General features: G+C 40.9%; 1 pseudogene; it reads left to right on the forward strand.

Annotated features, from left to right (window-relative positions):
• Positions 1-3,065: 3,065 nt before the first annotated feature.
• LOC114514127 lies at positions 3,066-3,784 on the forward strand (annotated as a pseudogene).
• Positions 3,785-27,702: the final 23,918 nt, after the last annotated feature.

Below are 27,702 nucleotides of genomic sequence, written 5' to 3' on the forward strand. Positions count from 1 at the left end.
AATGCCTTCTCTCTCTCTGCTTCTTGGCCAGATCCAGCCTTACTCCAAAATTGAGATGGTAATATTTATAATAATAGTAACAATAATATTCTTTTTTTAATCAAGGTATACTTGACATATAACATATTAGTGTCAGGTGCACAACATAACAATTTGATATCTGCATATATTTTGAAATGATCACCACCAGTCTAGATAACATTTATCATCACACAGTTACAAGTTTTTTCTTGTGATGAGAACTTTCAAGACTTACTTTCTTAGAAACTTTCAAATATGCAGTACAATATTATTAACTATAGTCAACTTGCTGTACATTACATTCCAGAACTATTTTATAACTAGAAGTTTATACCTTTCAACCCATTTCCCCCACCCCCCCCATAATAATAATGTTCTTATTATTTATGAATGAATATCATGAGCCAGGTGTTATCTTTACCTTCCAACACTTCCACAAGAACAGGGAAAACTGTCTTCATATTATAGGGAGACAACTGTGACTTAAAAGGCCTCCCAGCTGGTCAGTGCCAGGTAAAATTCAGACTGAATTTCATTCAGTTCCCTCCAGGCTACCGTCTTGAATGCTGCACCCCCTCTGCTCTTCCCATGCTGCTGTGGCCTAACCTTCCAGTGGTCACCAGTGTTCAGCATGCTCTCTGCCATCCCTACTGTGTTATCTTTAACAGTAACCACGGCCCTGGATTCTACTTGTTGACCAGTCCCTAGCAGGTTAAGTTACCACCTTCAAGATGCAAAGATGAAATGTGATGACACATGAAAGTCCTAACAGGACCCAGCACCTTGGCCAGTGCCCATGCTAATCCCTTTCTCCCTTTCCTTCTCTTTCCCCTCTATTTTTTCTCTTCCTCCTTTCTCTTCAGTTTCCTCCTGGATAAAGTGGGGATGTTTAAACCTTTGACAGAATTGCTGGGGTCTGAAATGAGACTATGTGTCCAAAAGGCCCAGCACAGTGCCCGGCATGGAATAAGGTCTCAGTGCTGTCCTACTCCATTCCAATATGACATTTCTCACTCACTCAACAAAAAACGTCGCAGGTGACAATCCATGTTTTTGTCACCTCCCCATCCCTAGTCCTGTCCTCTTTTGTTTTGCCAGGCTGTAATTTGATGATGCCACCACAATGTGTGTTTGGGTAGACAGTGTCCAATCTCAGTGGGTGGGGCTGTTTGAGGTTTGGTGGCACCTTTGTTTCTGGCTCCTTGTTGCGTCAGCCAGTGCTGGGCCCCTAGAGCTGTCTTTCTGGCTGCCCTTGCTGCCTGCCTGCTCTCTGTGTGCTCAAGCTGAAGCATGAAGATATTGCCGGGAGACTTGACAGATGTCCCAAGGATCACATGAGGGGTCAGCTGAGGAGAAGCTGGGAAGACTTTGGGAACATTCGGGAGTCTAGGTCTGAACAAGATCTCTGCCAGTTTAAAGATTTAGGTGGTTTAATATTAAGGGGAACATGTCTTGTCACAGTTAATCCTGCCCAACTCATCCTGTTCTTTTTATTCATTACTTCTACTACTTAGGATAGGATAAAGTAATTCCATCTGAGAAGTGAACTGAGAAAAAGATGGAGCAGTTTTTAGGGGCAGCTCTGTAGGGAGGTTAGGTATTAAGTTTGCCTGTTCTTATTTGGTTGGGTCTTTATTTTGTCACTTTATTTACTATGAAGTATTTTAATGTAAATATGTAGAAAGCTTCATCAGTTTAGTCTAATTCTTTCTCCCCCTTTCCATCCATTCTGAATTAGTCAAAAAGTTTCTAAAGTATTTAGAAAGAGATACAGCCATTGCTTTCAACAGTCTATTGCCAAGCAAGACTAACCAAACACATATTGCCTGGTACAAGTTCTTAGGAAATTGACACAAATATATCTGTAGCAATTGTTCTTAGACAAACAGATGCTTCTAAAAGATTGTAAGTTTGTTCTGTAGCTGATACTTCCTCAAATAGGTTTACACTGTTATACTTCACTCAGCAAACTTTTTTCTTTGTAAGTAGTGAAAAAGTACAATTTTAATCTATTTGGAATATCTGTCAATTAAAGTATTTTGAATTTGTGTGAGAACTAATGAGTTTTTAACCCATAGTTTTGTCTTCCTATTGGTAAAAGGTGTCGTCGTTTTGCATTCTGCTATATTCTATATGTTCTTCCATTTAAGCCAAATATCAAGAGGTAACTATTTCTGTGCATGGATTTGGGCAGCATGGAACTACCTGGGCAACCTGGACCCTCAGTTCCTCCTGTTTCTCTTATGTCCAGCCAGCAGCTCATTTCTTTCCTCCCAGATTCAGTGACTGATAATGCAGATCCATGTGTTGATGCACCCTCTTTCTATTTCTGGTATAGCTGGGAAGAGTTAGATAAAAGGACACTGGAAAATATTTAATATCGAATAACTAGTTTTCCATAGTCCATGAGGTTGGTTGGTTGGTTTTATGAAAGTTGATGACCTCAAAGTAGGGTTTATTCTCTTCCTCCATAAAGATTCCCCCTTCTCCTATTTTTTCCTTCCCTACTAACCCCACATACAGTAGAGATGGGAGGTCTCATCTAGGCAAGTCTCGTAGGGGTCCAGAGGAGGCTGGACATTTAGGTGTGTAAGGCAGGTTGGGGACAGTACCTGGCCCAGCAGCACTTCACAAATGTTCACTGAATGTATGAAATTCAATGTGTACATGAAAGGACAAATGGCATCCTAAAAGCCTTCTGGGAACTTCTGGTTTCTGGTCCAATGTGTAGAGACCTTGGGAGTCATCACTCTTGTTGGCAATAAGAAAAAAATTGAAAAAAAATGTATTCATAAACTGAAAATCAGCAACTCTTCTTAGATCTTCCAGAGGACTGAGGTCATAGGGAAGCCACTGTTCTGTTCTGAAAGTGGACAGAGAACTACAGACCAACCTACTTCCAGGAGACAATGGGCAGGGAAAGAATTCCACGTGTTTGGTGGGTTTCTCTACTTGGTATTTGGTCCTCCTACAGCCAAGGGAGCTGGACACATGAGGAGAGAGTGATGCTACCATTGCCTGAACAGACTGCTTCAGGTTCCCTGATGGCTATGGCTATGGATTTTAGAACTTAGGTAGATCACACCCATAGAGGTACCGAGAAATTTGTCAATATTTACTATGAGACAATGGGAAAAAGAAGACAGGACTGACCAGGCTGTATCTTGACAAGTCTGCTTCAATATAAAATAGAAATATTGTTACAGGGCTGGAAGCTGTAATTTTTTTGAGGTGTTGGCTTCTAGTGAACTCTAAGTTAATATGCTAGATTGCCAACCAGTTCATAAGCAGGCTGTGCAGGCCCAGACTACAGTTCCTGTTGTGGCCAGTGGAACTGTGAAGTTTGATGGAAATAGCACTTCTTCAGTCAGAACTTCCCACTGACTGCTCAGGCTACTCCTAACAACACTGTGTGGAAGATTGCAAGTGATTGCTTCTGTTTTCAAGGTTGTGCTAGTAGCTGAAGGGGGCGGAAGTCCGTTCTCCTTTTGGTCATTAGTTTCAGCAACAAGTTATGTGAATTGATTCATTTCACTGTGGAAGCATGATAAATTAGTATGTGCTGTAACTAAACACATACTTGTATTATACATATGTGTGTGTGTATAAAATTCCTGGCAGCACCTTCTCTAGCAACTGCCTGTTTGAGTTATTGCCTTTAAGAGCTTTAGTGCTAGTGTTTTGCATGACTTACATACATTTCACTAATGATGTTCTTATAGTACTATAAACACATGAACTCTGTATTAACATACTGTGAGCCCAGCCTATTGCAAAAATTCAGTCCTTTTATAATATTGTCTACAGGATATCAGCACAACATAACTGGGACAAAGTGGAGTATTGTTTTCTTATTAGGTTAATTCTGTGGTAGTGTTACAGAACAAACAAGGGGGGCCTGGGATGATATACTATTATTGAAAGAAGGCCCCAGGTCCATTATGTCCGCTGCCAGAGGAAAGATGTCTCTCATACCAGAGATTTGTGAAAAGGAAAGGAAATGTTTATTTAATGCTATACTAACTTAAAGTAGTGACCTAATGTCTTTACCAAAATCCCAAAGTCCCTTCAAACACCCACAAACAGACACAGTCCTTCCTTCCTTCCCCCTTTGCCCAGTCCAGAGTACCGTATCTCAGGAAAGGAAATAGAAGTCTATGGCTCAGGCAGTCCTCTAGTTCTTCTCAGTTAGTAATCCCTCTCGACTGGGAGACCTCCCTGGATTCTCGGCACCCTTGGCTGAGTCGCCGGGATCTCTGCTAAAACCAGGTGGTAGTTCCCCCTTCTAAAGCTGTGGGGTCCCCACTCTGCCAGGCCGCATGGTTCTCTCCTCCAGGGCTGCCGCGTGGTTCCCTCTCTCTGGGATGCGGGAGTCTCCATTCTGCTAAAGATGCGTGGTTCTCCTCCTCAATGGCCGCCAAATCTGGGTTTTAAATCCCCGCGGCCAATCTTCCTCTGCAGCCCCATTTCCGACTCCTCCCACACTCGGCTTCACATGCCAGAACTCGTATCCTTCCAGCTTTACTGGGCTGCCATCATGAGTCTGGGCAGGCGTGGCCCCATGTCCTGGAGCCAATCCTCTCTGAGCTCCCACGCAGGCACTGTAACTCAGGGGACCTGACCCCCAGTTATATCTGGGTGGGGAAGTTACTTCCATTCCCCTGCCTTAGAGCTGATCACAGCTACTTAACATATCTATGCAACCAGTCAAAGGTTATAGATATGCCAAACAACCACGCCAGAGCTTAGCTGCAAGGCTGTTGCTATGCTAAACAGCTCTCAATGGCCCTGCTCCATTTGTCCCTTCCCCCAACCCACACCCTGGGCGGGGGGATGGAGACATCCCAAAATCTCCTGGACACCTTAAGTTCTGGACCCCATTTCAAATGCCTATTTGGGCCCCGCCCCCCTTAGCTGCACCCTGTAACAGTAGAACATATACCTATTTTCAGTAAACACTGGTAATACAGTTTTGATATAAGGCTTTTCCAAATCAGATCAATGAAAGTATTAATAATTTTGGTTGCATAACAGCTCTGACATACTAGAATCACATGTAGTGATATTCAGTGGTCTTTTTTCATGTCATGTAATGTTATCTATGTTGATATGTCCTTATGAATTTATCCAGTATAGAGTTATAACATGTTCTTACTTGATACCTGAGTATTGCATATATTCAGTGACTTAAAAGCAAAACTTCTTAAAAAAATTTTTCTTGGCAGCTCTAGGTTTATAACTTTAGGTAATGAATAGTAGTGGGACTAATAGCTTTAATGGGAGAATTGGGAATAAGAACTACAGAGATCCAAGGTTGGCCAAAAGTTAGGAGAAATGGCTAAACAGTAAGTTTTTGTGTTTGTTTTCTACCTCCTAAAAATGTGGCCTACTTTTAGGGTTTAAGTCCTTAAGTATCATTGCCAAATGGTCATGAGTGTCACTTTTGTTCTAAAAATTATTTTTAAAGGTTTTTCCAATTCATCTCACACTTAACACAAATATATGTTTCAATTTATTCAAGAACTTATGAGGATAAAATGTCAGCAATAAACCTGCTCCTATAGCAGGGTCTGACAGGAAGGCGGGAAACAAAGCCATTGCTCCCTCTTTGGTATATCCTTAACTTCTAAGTCTTCTGCAGGAACCTCAGGCTAAAAGTCTCCTGTGGATGGACACCGGCCAGCAGTATCCATCTTGGCTGCGGATGTTCGTCAACACACAAGAAAAACATACACAGAGACAACCAGGTCCTGTGTGGGAATAGGAACAACAGGGCCACTCCTCACGTGGGGAGCACGCAGCTTGGCCACCCTCCTGGGTGGGGAGAGCGCCATTCCCCCTCCGGAGAGGCTTTTTATTGGTTTTGTTTGAATAAGAATTGAGGTAAAAGCTCATTACTCATTGCTAGGAAGTAAGGATCAAACAATAGATAACAAGGAAGTCTGAGGGCCTATTTTGAGTCAGGGTCAAAGAGCTGTAAAACTTTAAAGAACAAACTTACTTCTTCCTTGGACCCTTATCATTCAACTGAGAGCATTCTAAACAAAGCAGGTTTCACAGGAGTTCACATATTCTTTCCTAGGCCTGATCACCCGGGAAACCCGCCCTTTTCAGCACAGAGCTGCACCACCCTGTCATTGTTTCAGACTTAGGTGGAACAAGGGAACTAAGGCAACCAAGAGATAAGGAGGTTTTCTCCCAGACATTGAGGACTCAGGCTATGTCAAAGCCAAGGAGCGACGGTCCATCACCCCCTTTTGCTGTAGCCCCCAAAGTCCTTTCTTGGGGGCCTCCCACGTGATCGTGCCTGTCTTAGATTGTTTCCCCCTTGGGGAATCTTACCTGTCATTGGCTAACTGACCAAGCTTTGGGGTTCAGTTATAAATGAGGCAGCAGAAGCAGCGCTCCTGCTTATAGTCCAAGGCCACTCCCTCAGCCTTAGCCTTGGTGAGGGTTACAGCTTCTTATACTGTTGGGAACCGCCCTGACTGGTATCAGAAGCTGAAAGCCCCGCCTAGGCTAAGGCTAAGGGAACGCCCTTGGAACCGTAAGCCAGCAAGGAAGCAAAAGCTTATCTCCCTGGCAGGAATGCTGCTTCTGCTGCTTTATTCATAACTGAACCCCCCAAAGCTTGGTCAGTTAGCCAAAGATGGGTAAGATTCCCCACGGGGGGAACGACCTAAGCCAGGCACGATCACTTTGGGAGGCCCCCCAAAAGAAGGATTTGGGGGGCTGCAGCAAAAGGGGGTGATGGACCCTTGCTCCTTGGCTTTGACATAGCCTGAGTTCTCATCGTCTGGGAGAAAATCTCCTTATTGCCTTAGTTCCCGTGCTAAGCCTGAAACAATGACAGGGTGGTGCAGCTCTGTGCTGAAAAGGGCGGATTCCCCGGGTGATCAGGCCTAAGAAAGAGTATGTAAATTACTGTGAAACCTTCTTTGTTTAGAATGCTCTCAGTTGAATGAGAAGGGTCCAAGGAGGAAGTTAGTTTGCTCCTCAAAGTCTTACAGCTAGCTCTTTGACCCTGACTCAATAGACCAGCAGAGTTCCTTGTTTTCTATGGTTCCTTACTTCCCCCTGATAAGTACTGTACTTTACCTGAATTATTATGCAAAATGAGCCCAATAAAAGCAGGTATGGACTGTAAATCAGGGCGCTCCCCTCTAGGGGGGGTGGCCATTTCGTCCCTACTTCCCCAAAGAAACTAGTTTGTCTCTGTGCATGTTTGTTTGTTTCTCGCGTGTTTTTCAGCGAGTCATCCGCAGCGTTCCGTGGTCACTGCTGGCCGGTGACCCACACGCAACATTATACCAGGCAGGGCAGTTCCCAACAATCTCCTATGTATTATCCACCCCCAAAGTAAATGGTTTCTTCCTGTGTTTTACACTGTGACCTGCATTATCCTTTTTTCCTAACTACATTTAAAATTATTTGATTTTATGATCTGTTCTTTCATATGGCATCATGAGCAAATAGCTTTGTTTTAAAACATGTTCCAGTTATATGGCTAACTCTTTTTTTTTTTTTAATAAGAAAATAAAGAGTAGTGGATCTTCATTAGCCCATAAAATTCATTTTATGTCTCAACATTTAACGTCTAAGCCCCGGCTGGCATAGCTCAGTGGATTGAGCGTGGGCTACGAACCAAAGTGTCTCAGGTTCGATTCCCAGTCAGGGTACATGCCTGCATTGCAAGCCATGACCCCCAGCAACCGCACATTGATGTTTCTCTCTCTCTCTCTCTCTCTCTCTCTCTCTCTCTCTCCCTCCCTTCCCTCTCTAAAAATAAATAAATAAAATCTTTAAAAAAACATTTAACGTTTAAAGAAAAAGAAGTATAGCTTTGTTTTTTGGTTAAACTTTAAGTGTTTGTTTTGCATACTTGAATTTATTGTTTCCATGTTTTTAAGCTAGATGTGCCAGCTTTGTTTCTACACTGCAACTCAAAGTTAACATTTCTTATCACTCCATTTGAAAACCAGTAATTCAGAGAGGACTTTTGGCCAAGATGGAGGAATAGACAAACACACTTTCCATCCTCCCACAACCAAAAGGACAACAAATTTAAAAACAAAGAATAACTAGAATTGCCAGGAAATTGAACTGTATGGAAGTCTGACAACTAAGGAGTTAAAAAAAAAAAAACACATTTATACAGTCTGGTAGGAGGGGCAGAGATAGGCAGCTAGGGCAGAGAGGATGTGTGGCAAGGCAGTGGCTAGTGGACTAGGTGGTCCCACATTTGTGTGTGGGTAAACCAGAAGGAACAACTCAGGAGTGAGACAGACTGAGCAACCCAGGGTTCCAGTGTAGGGAAATAAAGCCTCAAGGACCTCTGACTGAAAAAGCCTGTGGGGGTTGAGGCAGTGGGAGAAACTCCCAGCCTCACAGGAGAGTTCACTGGAGAGACCCACAGGGTCCTAGAAGGTACACAAACTCACCCATCCAGGAATCAGCACCAGAAGGGCCCAATACGCTTGTGGGTAACAGAGGAAGTGACTGAAAGCCTGCCAAGAGTGGAGCGCTCACCATTATTCCCTCCTGGACGCCTCTCCCACATACAGCTCCACAACACAGCTATGTGGGTTCCCCCACCTTGGCAAACACCTAAGTCTCCACCCCTTACTATGTAATAGCCACACTGAGACAAATTATATATATATCCCAAATGAAAGAACAGATCAAAGCTTCAAAAATGGAACTAAGCAATGAAGATATAGTCAACCTATCAAATACAGAGTTCAAAACACTGGTAATCAGATGCTCACAGAAATGGTTTTGTATGATCACAAATTAGAGGCAAAAGTGAAGGCTATGCAAAGTGAAATAAAAGAAAATGTACTGGGAACCAACAGTGATGAAAATGAAACTGGGACTCAAATCAAAGATTTGGAGCAGGAGGGAAAAATAAACATTCAACCAGAACAGAATGAAGAAACCAGAATTCCAAAAAATGAGGAAAACTTTAAACATTCCAACATCTGAATCATGGGGGTGCCAGAAGGAGATGGCAAAGAGCAAGAAATTGAAAACTTATTTGAAAAAATAATGGAGAACTTCCCTAATCTGGCAAAGGAAGTAGACTTTTAGGAAGTCCAGGAAGCTCAGAGAATCCCAAAGAAATTGGACCCAGGAAAGCACACACCAAGATAAATCATAATTAAGTTATCCATGATTAAAGATAAGGAGTGAATCTTAAAAGCAGCAAGAGAAAAGGAGACAGTTACCTCCAAAGGAGTTCCCATAAGACTAGTAGATGATTTCCCAAAAGAAATCTTACAGGCAAAAAGGGGCTGGAAAAAAGTATGCCAAGTCATGAAAGGCAAGGACATACATCCAAGATTACTCTATCCAGCAAAGCTATCATTTAGACTGGAAGGGCAGATAATGTGATTCCCAGATAAGGTCAAGTTAAAGGAGTTCATCATCACCAAGTCCTTATTATATGAAATGCCAAAGGGGCTTATCTAAGAAAAAGAAGATTAAAAATATGAACAATAAAATGACAACAAACTCACAACTATCAACAACTGAACCTAAGAACAAAAGCAAAGTGTGCAAACAACTACAACAGGAACAGAACCAGAGAAATGGAGATCACATGGAGGGTTATCAGCTAGGAGGGGGAGGGAGGAGAATGGGGGAAAAAGCATGGGGAATAAGAAACATAAATGATAGTTACAAAATAGACAGGAGAGGTTAAGAATAGCATAGAACATTCAGAAGCCAAAGAACTTATATGTACAACCCATGCACATGAACTAACATAGGGGAATGTTGGTGGCGGGGGGAGGTGGGACTGGAATGCAATGTGGAGGGGAATAAAGGGGAGCAAAAGAGTGGGACAACTGTCATAGCATAATCAATAAAATATATTTTTTAAAAAGAAAATGAGTAATTTATTTACTCTTTCCTCAAACAAAATATTACATTTCTGATATATTGACAAAATAGAATTAAATTGAAGAAGAGGGTGGAATTGCAATTTAGACCACTCCTTATAGTACTAATCAAAACATATACTTTATTCAAAATGAACTTATTGTGATTTTGGATTGGCTTTAAAAATCACAGCCTTAGCAGCAATAATCAGAATGGACAAACACTGCCCTTTTCCTTGTGGAGAGCAGTGTCAAGTAAAAGCTGCGTATAACTAGCAATAAGTAAATTGAGCAGTTGTATGCTATTTATGAACTGAATGTTTTAAGACTTGTGTATAAACTGCTTTTTCCAAATTCCATATAACTTTTAAATGGCTGAAACTACTGTTGTGTACATTAGTCTGTATTTTTGACATATTTATCTAACTTCAAAAAAATAAAATTTGTCTTGACAAGTTTTTTCAAAAAACACAACAAAAACAGAAGTAGACAGAGAGGCAGATACAGAGAGTCACAACTCACCAAGAGCAGAAGCTGCTACTGGAACAAGGACTGTTCCTGTTACCTAACCCATCATGTCCAGTTTTCAACAAAAAATTACAAGACATCCTATAAAGGCACAAAACACAATTTGAGATACAAAGTAATTATCACAACCAGGCTCAAATGTGGCAGAAATTTTAGAATTAATGGTCTGAGAACTTAAATAACTGATTAATATGCTAAGGGCTCTCACAGAAAAAGTGGACATCATGCAAGAGCAGATGGCTACTGTAAGCATACAGCTGGATACCTTAGGAAAGAACTAAAGGGTATTTCTAGAGATGGAAAACACTGTACCAAACAGAGAATGAATGATTTTGGTGGGCTCATCAGTGGACTGGGTGTGGCACAGAAAGGAACCAGTGAGCTTGAACATATGTCAACAGAAACTTCCCAAACTAAACAACAAAGAGAAAAAATGGGAAAAAAATTTAAAGAACAAAATGTGCAAGAATGTAGAACAATCACAAACATTCTACCATATGTGTGACAGGTGTACTAGAAGGAGAAGAAAAAGAGAAAGGAATAAAAGAAATATTTGAAGCAATAAGGACTGAGAATTTCTCCAAGTTAATGAACACTAAACCACAGATGCAGAAAACCTAAAGAACAGAAAGAAGGATAAATACTGAAAACTGCACACTTATTTAGGCATATTATATTCAAGCTGTAGAAAATCAAAAACAAAGTGAGAATCTTTATTGAAACCAGAGAAAGAATGTTCACCTTGCTTGTAGAGGAACAAAAATGGGAACCATGTCAGACATCTTTTCAGAAATTGTGCAAGCAAGAAGAGAGTGGAGTAAAATATTTAAAGTATTGAATGAAAAAAACCTATCAACTGGAATTCTGTATCAGGTGAAATTATTCTTCAAAAGTGAAGAAAAAATATGAATACTATATGATTCCATTTATATGAGGTGTCTAGAGTAGTCAAATTCATAAGGACAGAAAGTAGAGTGGTTGTCCTGGAGAGGAGGAATGGAAAACTACTGTTTAATGAGGGCAGAATTTCAGTTTGAGAAGATAAAAATGTTCTGGATGTGGGTGATAGTGATTGGTGAACAAAATATGAATGCACTTAATGTCACTGAAAAGTAGATTAAGAATGGTTGAAATTATAAATTTTATGCTATGTATATTTTTTATTTTACACTAAAAAATAAAAAGTTTTTAAATGGAGAAAAAAAGAACAAAAAATGAAAGAGAAAGAAAGATGTTCTCAAACAAAAATTGATGGAATTTGTCACCAATAGACTTGCCTTGCAAGAAATGGTAAAAAGGAATTCTTCCCAGAGAAGGAAAATGATATAGGTTAGAAATTTGGTTCCAAATAAAGAAACAAAAAGCGTTAGAGAAGGCAACTGCTAAAAAAAATTAAAATAAAAAAATAAGTATAGTTGAGGAGAAAAAATGGAATCACATACAATGCTCAAGTAAAACCAAGTAAGACAGAAAAGGAGGGGAAGATCAAAAACAGAAACAAGGGCAATGAACAGAAAAGAGTTGCAAAGATAGTAGATATTAAACCAACTATACTAATAATGAATTAAAGCATGAATAATTTAAATATACTGTGAATGAAAAGGGGCCACACACTAAACCTGACAAGCTCAGGGGAGGCCTGCACTGTGGCCCTGCAAACTCAGAGACCTAAGCCACAGAGGATGGTCTGAAATGAAAACTTTCTAACTGAAGGCAGTTCAGGCTGGTCATCTTGTCCTAGGCCAGTATTTTCCCTGACAAAAGTCAGTGTTAGCCCTGGCCGGCGTAGCTCAGTGGATTGAGCATGGGCTGTGAACCAAAGCATCGCAGGTTCGATTCCCAGTCAGGGCACATGCCTGGGTTGCAGGCCACGGCCCCCAGAAACTGCACATTGATATTTCTTTCTCTCTCTCTTTCTCCCTCCCTTCCCTCTCTAAAAATAAATAAATAAAATCTTAATAAAAAAGTCAGTCTTTACCTTAAATGAGGCTGTCTATTCCCTTTCCTTTCCTTCCTTCCTTCCTTCCTTCCTGCATTCCTTCCTTCCTTCGTTCTTTTCTTCCTCCTTTCCTTCCTTTCTTTTTTTCTTTCTTTCTTTCTTTCTTTCTTTCTTTCTGTATCTATAACATACCTAATAACATACTTTTGCAATATCGAAGTAATTTCCTTTTCCCAACCTCCACCTCTCAAAGCACAACCACCAGAGCAGAGACCACAAATTCCCTCATTGTTATTATTATCACATTACTTGTTAACTGTTAACTACCCTATATCCAACTATGTAGAAGATGTGTGTGTGTGTATTCCTTTTAGTTTTTAATCCAGTCCCAGATACTTCCCCCATTTTGCTTTCTCCCACCCATCACCAGTGAATTTCATGTAACCCCTTTGTACCTCATCCTTCGATTGTAATAAAATAAGGTACAAACCTGCCATTCTCTGGAGCATTATCTCATCTGTTGAGATTGTGCTTCCCGGCAATTGTTGTCAGTTTGAGTCAAACAAACTCATAAAAATTCTTACAGGTTTGGATGGTTCTTATGTTGACAATACCTACCAAAAGACAGAGACTATCAGAGTTATCTCAAAAAACAGATTGTCTACAAGAAACCCACATTAAATATAAAGAGACAGATACTTACTTTTAATTTTTAAAGTAAAGAGGAAAAAATATACCATGCTAATACTAGTCAAAAGGAAGTTGAAATAGCTCTATTGGTTTCAGACAAAGTGGACTTCCTAGATCTAAATGTAAAATCCAAACTTTAAAACTTTTAGAAGATATTATAGGAGATAATCTAGAGGTAACCTTAGGCTAGTGATGACTTTTTAGATACAACACTAGAAGCACAATTCAGGAAAGAAAATATTGATTAGTTGGGCTACATTAAAATTAAACACTTCTGCACTATGGGAGATGCTGGTAAGAGAATAGAAAGCTAAGCCACAGATTGTGACAAAATATTTGCAAAACACATATCTAATGTAAGATTTGTACTCAAAATATACAAGACCTCTTTAAACTCAACAGTAAGAAAACAAACAACTCAATTTAAAAAATGAGCAAAAGATCTGAACAAGACTCCTCACCAAATAAGATATAGAGGTAGCCAATAAGCATATAAAAAGGTGTTTCACACCATATGTCCTTAAGAAAATGAAAATTAAAATAATAATGAGAGACCACTATATACGTATTAAAATAAATGGCTAAAGTCCAAAACCATGAAAAGACCAAATGCTGGCAGAGATGTGGAACAAGAGGAATTCTCATTCATTGCTGGTGGGAATCCCAAACGGTGCAGCCATCAGTTTGGTGGTTTCTTTCTTTCTTTTCTTTATTCTTTAATCCTCACCGAAGAATATATTTATTGATTTTAGAGAGAGGAAGTGGGAGGGAGAGAGAGAGAGAGATCCATCAATGTGAGAGAGAAACATTGATCAGCTGCCTCCTCCTGACTGGGGACTGAATTTACCACCTAGGTATATGCCCTGACTGAGGATCAAATCCACATCTTTTGCAGCACTGGCTATACTCCAACCAACTGAGTTACCTAGTTATGCCAGTTTGGCGATTTCTTATAAGGCTAGGTTTTTTACAGTCTTAACATACAATCCAGCTATTGCCCTCCTTAGTATAATATTTACTCAAAGGTGAAGTTTGGGCCTAGATGGAAGTGTAGGTAGAAATGCTTCACTTTCTCACACAACCAAAAGAAAGATACCAACCAATCTAAAAACAATAAACAACCAGAAGAGCCAGAAAATCAAACTGCATGGAACTCCTATAACCAAGGAGCTAAAGAAACATTCTCTCAGACTTGTAGGAGTGGCGGAGACGGGCAGAGAGGTTGTGTGGCCAGGCAGCAGACAGGTGAAGTGGGGCTGGCTGAACAGGAAACTAAAGACTCAAAAGGTAGCCGGAAACTACTGCAGGAGTTGCCACAGAGAGAGAAACTCCCAGTCTCACACAAGAGAGTTCATTGGAAAGTGGGGCTGGAGCAGAGTGATCCAGCAGCATTGTTCCCTCTCTGACCCCTCCTCCACAGACAGCACCCCAACACAGCAAAGAGAGTTGCCCCACCCTTTGGAATACCTAAGGCTCTGCCCCCAAACAACATAACAGGTGCACTGAGACAAAGAAATATGGCCCAAATGAAAGAACAGAGAAAAACTCCAGAAAAGAAGCTAAGTGATGAGGAGATAGACAACCTATCTGATGCAGAATTCAAAACATTGGTAATCAAGATGCTCACAGAAATGACTGAGCTTGGTCACAAAATGAAGGAATAAATGGAGGCTACTCAAAGTGAAATAAAACAAAATATACAGGGAACCAACAATGAAGGAAAGGAAACTGGGACTCAAATCAATGATTTGAAACAAAAGGAAGAAATAAACATCCAACTGGAACAGAATGAAGAAACAAGAATTCAAAAAAAAAATGAGGAGAGGATTTGAAACCTCTGGGACAACTTTAAACATTCCAACATCCAAATCATTGGAGTGCTAAAAGGAGAAGAATAAGAGCAAGAAGTCAGAAACTTATTTGAACAAATAATGAAGGAAAATTTCCCCAATCTGGTGAAAAAAATAGACTTCAAGGAAGCCCAGAGAGTCCCAAAGCTAAAGAAATTGTATCCAAGGAGGAGCACACCAAGGTACATCATAATTAAATTAACCAAGATTAAAAATGAAGAGAGAATCTTAAAAGCAGCAAGAGAAAATGAGAGGGTTACCTACCAAAGAGTTCCCATAAGACTGTCAGCTGACAGTCTTGAAAGAAACCTTACAGGCAAGAATGGGCTAGAAAGAAGTACTCAAAGTCAAAAAAGGCAAGGACCTACATTCAAGATTACTTTCTATCCAGCAAAGTTATCATTTAGAATGGAAGGGTAGATAAAGTGCTTCCTAGATAAAGTAAAGTTAAAGGAGTTCATCATTACCAAGCCCTTACTATACGAAATGTTAAAGGGACTTATCTAAGAAATAGCAAAAGATCAAAAACTATGAACAGTAAAATGACAAGAAACTCACAACTATCAAAAACGGAGCCTAAAAAGAAACAAAAATAAAACTAAACAAACAACTAGAACAGGAACAGAACCAGAGAAATGGAGATCACTTGAAGGATTTTCAGTGCAGAGCAGGAGGGAAAGAGTGGAGGGAAAGGTACAGACAATAAAAAGAATAATTGGTAGGCATAAAATAGACATTGAGAGGTTAAGAATGGTATAGAAGACAGAGATGTCAAAGAACTTACATGTACAACACATAGCCATGAACTAAAGGAGGAGAATGCTGCAGGGTTGGGGGGTGAAGGGCGGAGGGGTGACAAAGGGGAAAAATTGGGAAAACTGTAATTGCATAATCAATAAAATATACTTAAAAAAGATTTACTCAAAGGTGTTGAAAACCTGCACATGAATGTTTATAGTGGCTTTAATCATAATTACCAAAATCTGGAAGCAACCAAGATATCCTTTAGTAGGTGATGGATACACACATTGTAGCACATTCAGACAACAGAATATTACTCAGTGATAAAAAGAAATGAGCTCTCAGGCCATGAAAAGACATGCAGGAAGCTCACATGCATATCACTAAGTGACAAAAGCCAATTTGAAATCCTACTTACCATCTCATTTCAACTCCAGGACATTGTGGAAAAGGCAAAACTATGGAGACAGTAAAACCATCAGTGGTTGCCAGGAGTTTGAGGGGAAGAAAGAGGAAATGGGCAGAGCATGGGGGATTTTTAGGGCAGTGAAACTACTGTTTGACATTGTAATGGTGGATACCTGCCACTGTACATTTGTCAAACTCATAGAATGTACAACTCCAAAAGTGAACCCTAATGTAACTTATGAAATTTGGGGGATGATGATGTGTCAATGTAGGTTCATTGATTTTAGCAAATATTCCACACTAATGTAAGATGTTAATAACAAGAGCAACTGAGTGTGTAGCAGAGAGGTGGTACAGGAGAACTCTCTATACTTTCTGCTCATTTTTGCTGCAAACCTAAAACTGCTCTAAATAATAAAGTCTATTAATTGAAAAAATAGAAGCTCCAACTCTTTAGCTCAAAGTCTTGCATCAATTAACACAAGAGTATTCTGTAGTTAATAGCATTTACTTACAAACAAAATATTAAAATGTTTAAACAGTTTGTTCTCTTAATAAATGTGTTCTTTATTACATTGCTTCCTATAGTAACCTTTTCCCACTCATTTAACAAATACTTGAATATTTACTATGTGCCAGGCCTAACGCAGTACTGGGCCCATGTTGAATGAATGAATGAGTGAGTATATGAATGAGTGAGTGACACTAGCCCTGCTTGATGTTCAGCGCCCTCATTGTTTTTTTAAAAAAAATTTATTTATTTATTTATTTTAGACAGAAGGGAAGGGAGGGAGAAAGAGAGGGAAAGAAACATCAATGTGTGGTTGCTTCTCCCGTGGCCACCACTAGGGACCTGGCCTGCCACTTAGGCATGTGCCCTGACTGGAAATCGAACTGGCAACCCTTTGGTTCACAGCCCACGCTCAATCCACTGAGCTATACTAGCCAGGGCCCTCATTCTTTGCTCTACCTCCTTTCAGCTCTGCCTTTGCATCAAAGGCAGTTTTGCTGTCCACAAACAGGGATTTTCTTTGGCATTTCCAACATTGTAGCTAGTTAGAGGGTTTGGGAGCATCAGATTTTTATAGCAAATCAACAAAGAATAGGAAGCAAGCAGACTTTGAGATAGTGCATTTTAGAACTTCTCCATCACCTGTCATACTCCACATTTGCAGGTCTGGGTTTCTCAAAGCATTGCTTTCTGAGGAGCAAGGACCATTTGGGCAGAGTTATTTGTCTACTAAACAGTCACAACGTCATTCAAGAGAAAAGCTGAAAGCTAAGTCAGGTGATTTGCAGAATCAGACCTGACTTCAGCCTTTGGTTCAGTAAGCTAGACTTGCCAAGTTCCAACGGTGAGACTTTGACCCAAAGTCTAATCTAGTATGTGTTCTTAGGCTCCTGTGTCAAAGCCCCATAGTTAAACTCATCCAGGTAGATGAATTCTCAATCTTAACTGATGAAATGGGATTACATTCTATTTTTTCTTAAGTCTTTAACAAAAACTTTGCACAGCTATGTGGATCAACCACATCATCTTACTTCAGCTACTGGAAGAGTCAATATTTGTCTAAGTCTTAATGCTGATGACTCGGAATGCTCTCTTAACATGTTTCTGTCCCAGCTGGTTTCAGAAAAGCAGTTTAACATAAATCATTATATAACTAACATCCTTGTATTTGGGTGGCAGCAAATTGTAATATCCTTTCTACAAGATCATTACAGACTGGGAAGCCATCACTGACTGTATGGAAGGGTGAATAATACCCCATGACCAATGGGTAATGAAAAGTTTGATTCCATTTGTTTCTTTTGTGCCCATTTTCCAATACAGCTAGGAAATAGGAAGGCAGTGCGGGGAGACTTTAAAATTATAGTATTACTTATAATGATACATTTTATTACATATCAAGGAAAGGAGAGATGGGAGAAAGGAAAAGCACAGAGATGAGTAAAGATCATAAGTTGTTTGAGAATTTCTCCACATCCACCCTTCCCTTTGAGTTTTTTGTCACTCTCCCTGACACTGGCTCAAAACCTCATCATCCTTTGCTGCCTTCCCTTCTCCAGGCAGGCACCACACCAATTCTCCTGATTTCTCTCATATCTCTACTCTTTATCTTTTCGATGACTTTATTCAGATTCTTGTCACCTCTTCACTGGATGAATCTTTCATTCATTTCATTCACTCAACAAACATTGGCTGAGTATCTGCCAGCATGCAAGGCCCGGAAACACAAGTGTGAGTGACAGATCTGAGCCCTCTGTCATGAGACCTGCCATGGGAGCTGACAAGAAGGGTGACATGGAACACCTGTCCTGAGTATTATGAAAAGGGAAGTCTGGTGTTCTGAAAGTGGGTGAAGGCAAGTGACCCAGGTTGTGGGTTCAAGCACTGCATCCAGTGGCTGTGACATATGAGTTGAGACCTGAAGAGGAAAGTTTGGGGTGGTGGAGAGAATTTTCTAAACAGGCCTTGCCATGCCCCTCCACTCCTGACACCCAGAGTGCTTCTGCCTTGGACAGACAGTTCCACACCTCTTGGCATCTTATTCAGACCACGCACTTACTTTCTACCTTTACCTCCCACACACTGTGTTTGCAGATTCTGTTCCCATCACACACTGTTCCATAGGGCATTTTGCAGTTTTTGTACCCAGGTCTTTGTGCAAGTGGTTCCTTTCACTAGGATTTTGCTTTCTCCATCTTGAAAATTTATTCTTGTTCTTCAGGGCCCAGCTTAGAGGTTACTTTGATTAATTCTATAATTTTTTCCCTGACGTTCTATGTGTTACTCACAGAGACTGTTGTGCCATGTTATATTGATAGTTTATTTGCATGTTTTTAGGGTAAAAGATGGTTGAAGATAGAAAACTCATCATTACCTTTTCCAGTACCCAGCACCCAGTACCCAGTACCCAGCACCAGGTACCCAATACCCAGTACACAGCAGGTTTTCAGCAACTTTTTGTTAAATTGAATAAACACTCACTTAGGTAACCCAGTTAATGATTTTAAAAAAGATTCTTCTTTTATTAGGAAATCATCTCTGCAAAATTGCAACCTTCTGGGTATAATATTGCTGTAAATTTTTTATATGTAATTAAAAATTAATAGCCTATAATAGCTAGGACCTAAGTCCATGTAATTTAGTATGGTGTAAGAAGTGATCCTGAAATGTTTCCTAAACTTATGCCAGGTGAACAAGGTCAAGCCCTGCAGAGGTGCTGCAAGCATAATTAAGACAATGTAGTTGAAAAGGGAGCCCACACAAGCTTTATGTACTGGTACTTAGTAGTTAAAAATGACACTAAGGCAAAAAGTCTATTTTCCTGAACCCAAGTCTCACTGTAATTGTGATGGATAGTGAGCTCAACTCCTCCCTGCTGGAGAACCATGTGGGCTGTTGGTTTTGAGAACTGTCTCGAAAAGCCCCTCTGTCACACGATTCAGCAATGCAAGGAGGAGGCGGCCAACATTGTCTTTATGCTGTTAATTGTTCTGTGCTCTACGGTTTATGAAGTGCTTTCATGCACATTATCTTATTTGGAAACAGCTCTCTGAAGTAGGTGAGGTAGGTGTTTTCATTTTAAAGGCGAAGAAGCTATGGTTTCAGAAAGTTTCATTCATTTCTTCATTTGACAAATATTTATTGGATGTGGTTGGGCCAACACATGAAGTAAGGCACTTGCCTGGGCATGTATGCATATTCAGATCCAGCCTTCTGACTCCTCACCCATGCCATGCTCTTTCCACCACCCCACATGAATGAAATAAGCATCAGTGGAAATAGAATGTCGGAGTGGGCAAGAATAACTCAATTCTGTAAATTTTAGCTGTTAACATATCTGGGGTTCATTTCATACCTCACTTCTCCACTTAGACTCAAAGTTGAGCTTCAAATAAAGAGGCCTCTTCTGTCTGCCTTTCAGTATCCTTTGAAGTTTCCAGCACACATGGAATCTTTGGCATGATCCCATGAAATATTTCTGAGTTGAATTTTTTTCTATGCCAAAGCCCAGCCACCTAATTGAGCAACTTGAGGACTTACTTGCTTAGAAGTCTTTGGCTTTTGTTTACTGGACAATTGCTTTTTTTTTTTTTTTTTTGAATGAGTGGGCCATTGGATTAATAGCCAAGACTTGTATGTGAGATCCTGTGTGATATATAAACTGGATAATTTAGCCCTTTGATACAAGACATTTCCTCACACAACACCCACTGAAGTGTCTTCATGGAGCTAAATAAACAGAGACTCTCACAGCATCTGCCTGCTCAGAGTGCACAGAGTAGGAGCCTGAGCATGTGGGCTGGGCAATGGCAGTCTCTCCCTTGGTGGGAGTCCACAGTTCTGCCCACCCACCCCCAGGAGCTAGTCTCTCTGCCCTGGACGATGGGTCAGGAGGCAGAGACAAGCCTCATTGGCAGGTGAGGGAGTTGCCCTGACTTAGGGTTCTCCTTCCCCTTAAGAGACATCGACGTAGCTTCCAGGATCCCCATGGGGGTATGCTTCATAGCCAAGGGTGTAGCTTCCTGTCAGGTGGTTGCATGCTCCTGGTCCTGATGCAGTTATCAGTCAGATTGTCTCTACCACATAATGTTGGCTAATGACGTATAGTTATTCTGTTCTGTCTTTATCTGTTTCCAGAACACAGCCCAGAAGTTAACCACAGATCACATTCTTATACAGAAGGGAAAAATTTTGTTAACCCTTTGCCCACATCCCCATCAAGACCTAGATATTAATATTTCCTTTTTTTCAGATCTTAGGAATATCATAAGAACATATAAACATATTTGAAAGGTTTGAAAGAAAATTTAGATTAATGCTATGATTTTGCCACCATTATTCTTGATTAAGTTAAGCTTAGGACATATTGCCCACATCCTTGACATCCAGAGGTAAACCCTATTTTCTTCAGTGTGATGTAAATGGTGGTGCTTGGTGATACCAACAGAGCTGTCCATTATTCTTGTGCTGTCGTGTGTGTATCTGTCTTGCAAGAGCATACAGGGAGCTCTGCAGAGTCAGCAACAATGCAGATGGATGACAGGTTTGATGATGGTGTGCTGTGTCATGTAGGCACACCCAGTCACACAGCCCTGACCTGGAACCATCCTGGAAGAAGTGCTGCTTACCTGTTCTCACTCAAGTCTACCACCCAGGCAGGATCACAAGCCCTGGTGGGTTCACCCCACTCAGGCACATTTCTTAGCAATGTCTGAATGTAACTCAGGTCACTATCGGGGATCTATGGGAAAGTTGGAGTCCTGGTTATTGGGCATAAATGAACACTATAAGTTATTGTTGGGAAGAAAGGGGTGGGACAGAAGAGAAAGCCTATGATTATAGCAATGCAGAGAATGAAAAATGTTGAAAGGGAGATATAGATAAAAGACTACAGGGTTTTTAGTGCTGAGTGTATGAAGAACAGGTGATTTTCAAACAGGCTTAGTGAGAGGTAAATCAAGAAGCAGCAAGAAGTGAGGACTGCTTTGAGGTAACCCAATCATTGGGAAGTTTTGTGGTCATGGAGATAGTGTGAACAGGCCCCCCCCCCCCCCCCCCCCCCGCCAAGGGTCAGGAAGCTGATGAGGTGCCTTCCTCACAATACAATGGTTTTATCAAAGGAGTTTCTTCTTTAGCTTTGATGACCTACTGGGAGCAGATAAGTTGTGGCTGTGAGCTCTTTATAACCTACTGCACATGTTTACTTGGCGCTGTACCTCATAATGTAACTGTGATTCATGTCTTTAAACTCTTTGAGATGGGAGCAGCCGGTTGTACTAGAGTAGCTTCTTGTGTAACTATAAATTATAACATTTGGAGATAAAGATGCCACAAGTACCAGTTGTGCAGGGAGACACCAGACATAGTGCTTGGGCATATATTAAACATTACACACTGTTTTCACCCCAGAGATGATCATGTTTTCATGGGGAAGCCAGGAAGATCCAATCAATAGCTGTCTCAGCAAGGTTATTAGGTGGATGGTGATCACCTTTTGTAGTGGGAGGATGTGGAGTACATAGCGAGTTACAGCTTCCTAAAGGAGGTGAAATGTAAAATAAAGCAAAACTGGAACTTGACCAATCACAGGTGAGGAAGGTGTGCACAAGGAATGTAGGAAAGAACAGGGATATTAAATTTATGTCTGACTGCCACTATGACATACACCAGTTCTATGGGTTTAACCCTGTTTTCCAGTTTTTCACAAAGTCAGGTTGTCTTTGGCACATTTCTTTTAGTCCAGCTTAACGATAATATTATTCCACATCATTCTCACAGCCAGGAGTTGCCTGGAAGGACAGAAGGCCACCTACCCATCTTTTATTTCTGTCCTTCACAACTGTCCCAGAAGAACTGGGTAAACTTCTGGAGTGGTCCCCTCAACCCTGGTCCTTCCTGGCATAACTTTTGTCTCTGTTTCACTGACAGCGATTTATACAGATGTGATGGCATGTGGTTACTAGTGACTGTTGGAAATATTGCATACACTCCTACAGTTGAAGTCACACATTCTAAGGACTTCCAGACCAATTTCCCTTGTATATTCATTCATTGCTTTTGCATCTGTGTGCAAATCATGCACTATCAAGTGTATCTTCTAAGTTTGATTTTAGGCTTCACGAAAATCCTTGAAATAGAAGTTTTGATCTTCATTCCATAGACAGTCCAGGGTGCCCTAAGTACCCCTGGTGAGTGGTGTGCCTGAGAGGCACAGTAGTGCGTGGCTTATAGGTAGGACTCGGACTACAGTCATCATGCAGAGAGTTCCTCATCAGAATCCGCAGTCTGCCAAATTCTGGGCTCATGAGCTCCATAGCACTGCGTACAAGATTTGCTTCTATGTGCTCATGCACATTTTTCTAGGGAAAGTGTCTGTAGCATTAATGAGATTCTCTAAGACATCTATAGTCTCAGAGATGAGCAGTGTGTAATCATGCTCACCACCACAGCTCATATCTGTGTCTTTCCAATTGTTGACTCCTGGAGAATACCAACTCTTTCAGGTTTAAATTTCTGGTCTTTCTGATGTCTCTTAATGTAGTGTCAGGTTCCATTTGTCACATGACTAACTTTGCCCAGACAATTGACGTCTATGATGTTGGTTATAAAATGTTCCTGATTATGGTCCTTTTTTCCCCTCTGTTGTCTGTGATACAGTGTGGACCCAGATACTGATGAAGGAAGCACAATGTTTGAAAATAAAGATTGTAACCATAAAAGGCTACACTTGCTGGAGAATTTTTTATACTTGATTATAGTAGCTTCTCTGGAAAGCTGGCACTTTATTATACTTCTTACAATGTGCTGTGCACAGTAAGAACACAGCCTACCTCTGGGCTCTGTCCCTTTGAGGTGCCCCTCATTCTCAGCTGTCCTTGGGTGCTCACAGAACACCAGCTCTGTCTTGTCCCTGTCTGGACACTGAGAGCTTGACAATTACCCTGATGTTCCACAGCACAAGGTATGATTGCCTTACCGTCTCATCAAGAGAACTATGCCCTGGCAGATGGTGTCTGAGAGCTAATTACCTGAGACTCGTGAGAATAGCAAGGTAGGTGGCCAGCTGTGGGAGGGCGATAGGTGCAGAGAAAGTCTGAGGATGACAGAGCCAAGGAGTTAACTCTTTCTCAGCCATCTTGTAACACCGGAGGGTGTGATGGCAGCCTGGGCACAAGGAGTCACCTGGCTTCTTGCGGTTAACACAGACTTAGTTCAGATCCCCAGGGCCATTCTCTCTCCTCTTCTGTGATATGTTGAGCGACAATTCCAATGGATAATATGAACTGAAGAGGGAGAAACAGAAAAATATCTGAGTTTGCATTTATAACAAGTCAAATGTCTGTAGAACTTGGGAGGAGGATGGGGAAGTGAGTTAAGCTAGCAGATCTAAGTAATCCCAGATGCCTATGGTAGGTTGTCAGTTATCAGCGCCCTTTCCTTCCCTCTTTCCATCTTTATGAAAAGTCCCATTTGTTAGTTAACATAAACCCAAAGGAGCCCTCACTGGTGTGGCTCAGTGGGTTGGGCATTCCACAAACCTAAAGGTCACTGGTTCTATTCCCAGGAGGTCAAGGGCACATGGCCGGGGTTGAGGGCTGATAAAATTTTCTCTACCTCTTTTTCTCCTTTCCTTCCCCTCTCTCTAAAAATAAATAAATAAAATATGTTTTAAAGAGAGATAAACCCCAAAGAATACTGAGGCACTTGAGAGGTGATTGTGTGCTTCAGAGCTGCCCAAGTAGAAATTACAGTCAATGATGGAAACTGTTTTACAACTTTTCTCTCAGAGTTATCATTTACATTATCTGTTGCTGTGTAACAAACTACTCCAAAAACTGAGTGATTTAACAAATCAATGGTCCTCCTGGCCTAGTGACTCAGTTAGTTGGAGTGTCATCCTGTACACTGAAAGTTTGAGGGCTCAATTCCCAGTCAGGGCACATACCTAGGTTGTGGGTTTGATCCCCATTTGGGACATTTATAGAATCGATGTTTCTCTCACAGATCAATGTTTCTCCCTGCCTCTCTTCTCTCAAACTAAAATCAATAAACTTATTCTTGTGAGAATTTTAAACAAAGAAACCAGTGATTTATTATTTCTCATGACTCTGTGGGTTGGTAGGGCTCAGTGGGGTGGCATTTGCCCATCCCATGTGGGGTCTCCTATACAGCTTCCTTCTGCTGGGTGCTGGGCTGGGGCTGGTGTGTCCAGGATGACCACCTTTCCTTCATCACTGTCTCTGAACTTGGCAGAACTTGGCAGTGTAGCCTGAGTGTCTTACACATCAACTGATCCCCAGGTGAGTCCCAAAGTCAGCTCTGCCACATTCTGTTGGTCCCAGTGAGTCACAAGGGGAATCCATGGTCATGCAGCAGGGGTAGTAGAGCTTCCATCTTCAGTATATCAGTTGCCTACTTCAGAGCACGTGCTTTGACATTGAGAGCTTATTAAACACAGATACATAATTATCTTACATATTACATGGGGCAATTATACCCTCACTCCTGGGAGGACCACAGCTCCAAGAAGGAAAGGGACTTGGTCAGTGAAAGGAGGAGCTGATTTTGTCCCTTGACGCCTGAGCTCTGTGTCCTGCACGTGCCCTGGGACAAAGCTTCACCCAGAGGGAGGGGGTCTGAATTTTGGAACTCAGCATCAGGGCTGATAAAAAGGGAGGTGCTGACCTGGGTAAGTACTGCCTGGTCCAGTATGAAAGCAGCCACATGACCTTCTTGCCTGGCTCATAAATGACTTCTGAGTGTAACAAATGTAGCCCAAGGGGTGCAAGTCTCTGGTGAGTGTGATGAGCTGGAGGCCCATGTGGTGGCTTTCTGGGGTTGTGGAGCTGGCAAGCCAGGCTTGTCTGCCTCTAAATTTCCAGGTCTGTGTTGCACTGGTAAATTGCTGCCACTGGTTGGTTTGTAGTTATTTTGCTTTTCAAACTAAACCTCAGGAAAATTCTGGAAAAAAAGAAAGCTCTGAAATAAAAACCTTTTATCATTTTCATTTTTCTCTCTAAACAAGTGTCTCCAGTGTCTCTTCATTTGCTCGTGCTCCAGGTGCCCAGCTTCCCTGATCACCCCTGTCACTGTCACAGTGGACACAGATGTTTCCTTAGGTGACCCAGTTATTAATAACGTCCATTCCTACTTCCATCACAAGACTGCAGTGTTGTTTCCAGCGTTTGTTGTGCTCAGTGTTTTCCTCCTTATTTCATGCACATGGTTTTATTGTCTCCTTGTGACAATAATTCTCTCATGGGGCTGATTTTAGCCTCTCACTGCCTTAAGATCAGTTATTTTAAAACATTTTCTCACAATATTCTGTGTATTTTCTACAGCATAGAAGTTGTTATATGATTAGACAGCTTCTCATGTGTGACCTAGTGTGAAAAAATTTTAATAAGTACACAGACCATTCATTCACTGGGTTATACCAGTGACAAGATATACACAGTCCTATGGAACTTAGTATTTTGTAATCTGAAGTAATGAAGAGCCATTGCCTGAAATCTTGTGGTTTCTCAGAGTTTTCCGACAATAGTGAAAGTGTGGTTAATAGCTACTATTTGCTTTGCTTTAAGTAGGAGTTAGGAGTCGCAACAAGGAATGTCTCAATTTTAGACAATCAGATGCAATCAACTGCTGGGAATGCCAGGAGTGGGGGTAACAGAGGGCCAGCAGGGTTGAGAGTCAATGACAGTGTTTCAGTGGACTTTATCATGACTCCACTTCAATCTAGAAAGTCTCTGTTCTAATTTCATGCAAATCAATGGCAGGGTGATGGACAAGAGGTGATTGGACAGGGAAGGGGCAATCAGCACCAAGAAGGCAATGAAGTCTTTGCTACATCTTGGGACACCATGAGAGCTCCCAGCATGGGAGCTACTGGCCAATTTACTGGACACCCTTCCCTTCTGAGGGTCTTGATTGATCATTCCAGCAGACAGCCATCTCTCCCAACTTCTGTAGAACTTTCCATTACTCCTAAGGCACATGCCCCAACCTGCCCATTCTGTAGTTAGTTTTGTACCTTATCTATCCTAAATTTGATTATAAATTTCTTAGGCACAAGAATTCTTCCTTCTACCCATCTCTCTACTCACTGCCTGGAACTATGTCCGACTGTCATCTGGGTTTCAGTTGATCCAGGATAGCATTGATCCTTGGGAAATGTATTAAAAATTGTGTTGTATAACCAAATTTACCCATAGTGCATTCTTTTCATGACATTCATAATAACCACATGCTCTTGTATGTGGCTTGAAGTCTGAAGTCTTTTTCAATTCCGTATGAGTTTAGAATGGGATTCTTATATGTAAATAAGGAAGATGAATGTTGCAATAATAGAGAAGCTGATTATCACAATTTTACTAAGAGAACTTAACTAAAAACCTTCTTGATTTCTCCAAAGTCATGTGTTTTATAAGAGCATGTGAAAGGGAAAAACTGACAAGTGGCTGGGATCCATTCAGATAACTTACCCAAGTATTTCAGGTTACAAACCTTTTCTGTCTCTTAAGTTTTCCTAAATTCTTCTCTATCATTAAAACACCATTTAGAGTTAACTCTTTTCAAATATTTTATTTATTTATTATTAGAGAGGGAAGGGAGGGAGAAAGAGAGAGGGACAGAGAAACATCAATGTTCAGTTGCTGGGGGCCATGGCCTGCAATCCAGGCATGTGCCCTGACTGGGAATCGAACCTGCGATGCTTGGGTTCGCAGCCCACACTCAACCCACTGAGCTATGCCAGCCAGGGCTAGAGCTAACTTTTTAAGCCTTCAGAGGCCTTGAGTTTCAGACCATTATTAAGTATCCAGGGTCCAGGAGACTGCCATAAGCAGTAATGGTACTCCTGCAGGATTGTCACAGGTTCTACTGGACAGATCTTGTCCCATTTAAGATCAAATACTTGCTGTTTATACTGGTAAAACTACATTCCACAATTTAAATTTGTAAAATAGGGGATTTAATGGCATTTCACACAGTTTAACTGAATACTAGTGAAAATATTAACTATTTAAAATTGTTTTTACCAAAATGATAAATAGATAGTTTAAACATTCAAGAAGAACAAAGGCTTTTAAAGGAAATATTTATTTTATTTTATTTTATTTTAATTGTTGTTAC

This window comes from Phyllostomus discolor, chromosome 2 (assembly GCF_004126475.2).
Source record: "Phyllostomus discolor isolate MPI-MPIP mPhyDis1 chromosome 2, mPhyDis1.pri.v3, whole genome shotgun sequence".
Classification (NCBI taxonomy): Eukaryota; Metazoa; Chordata; class Mammalia; order Chiroptera; family Phyllostomidae; genus Phyllostomus; species Phyllostomus discolor.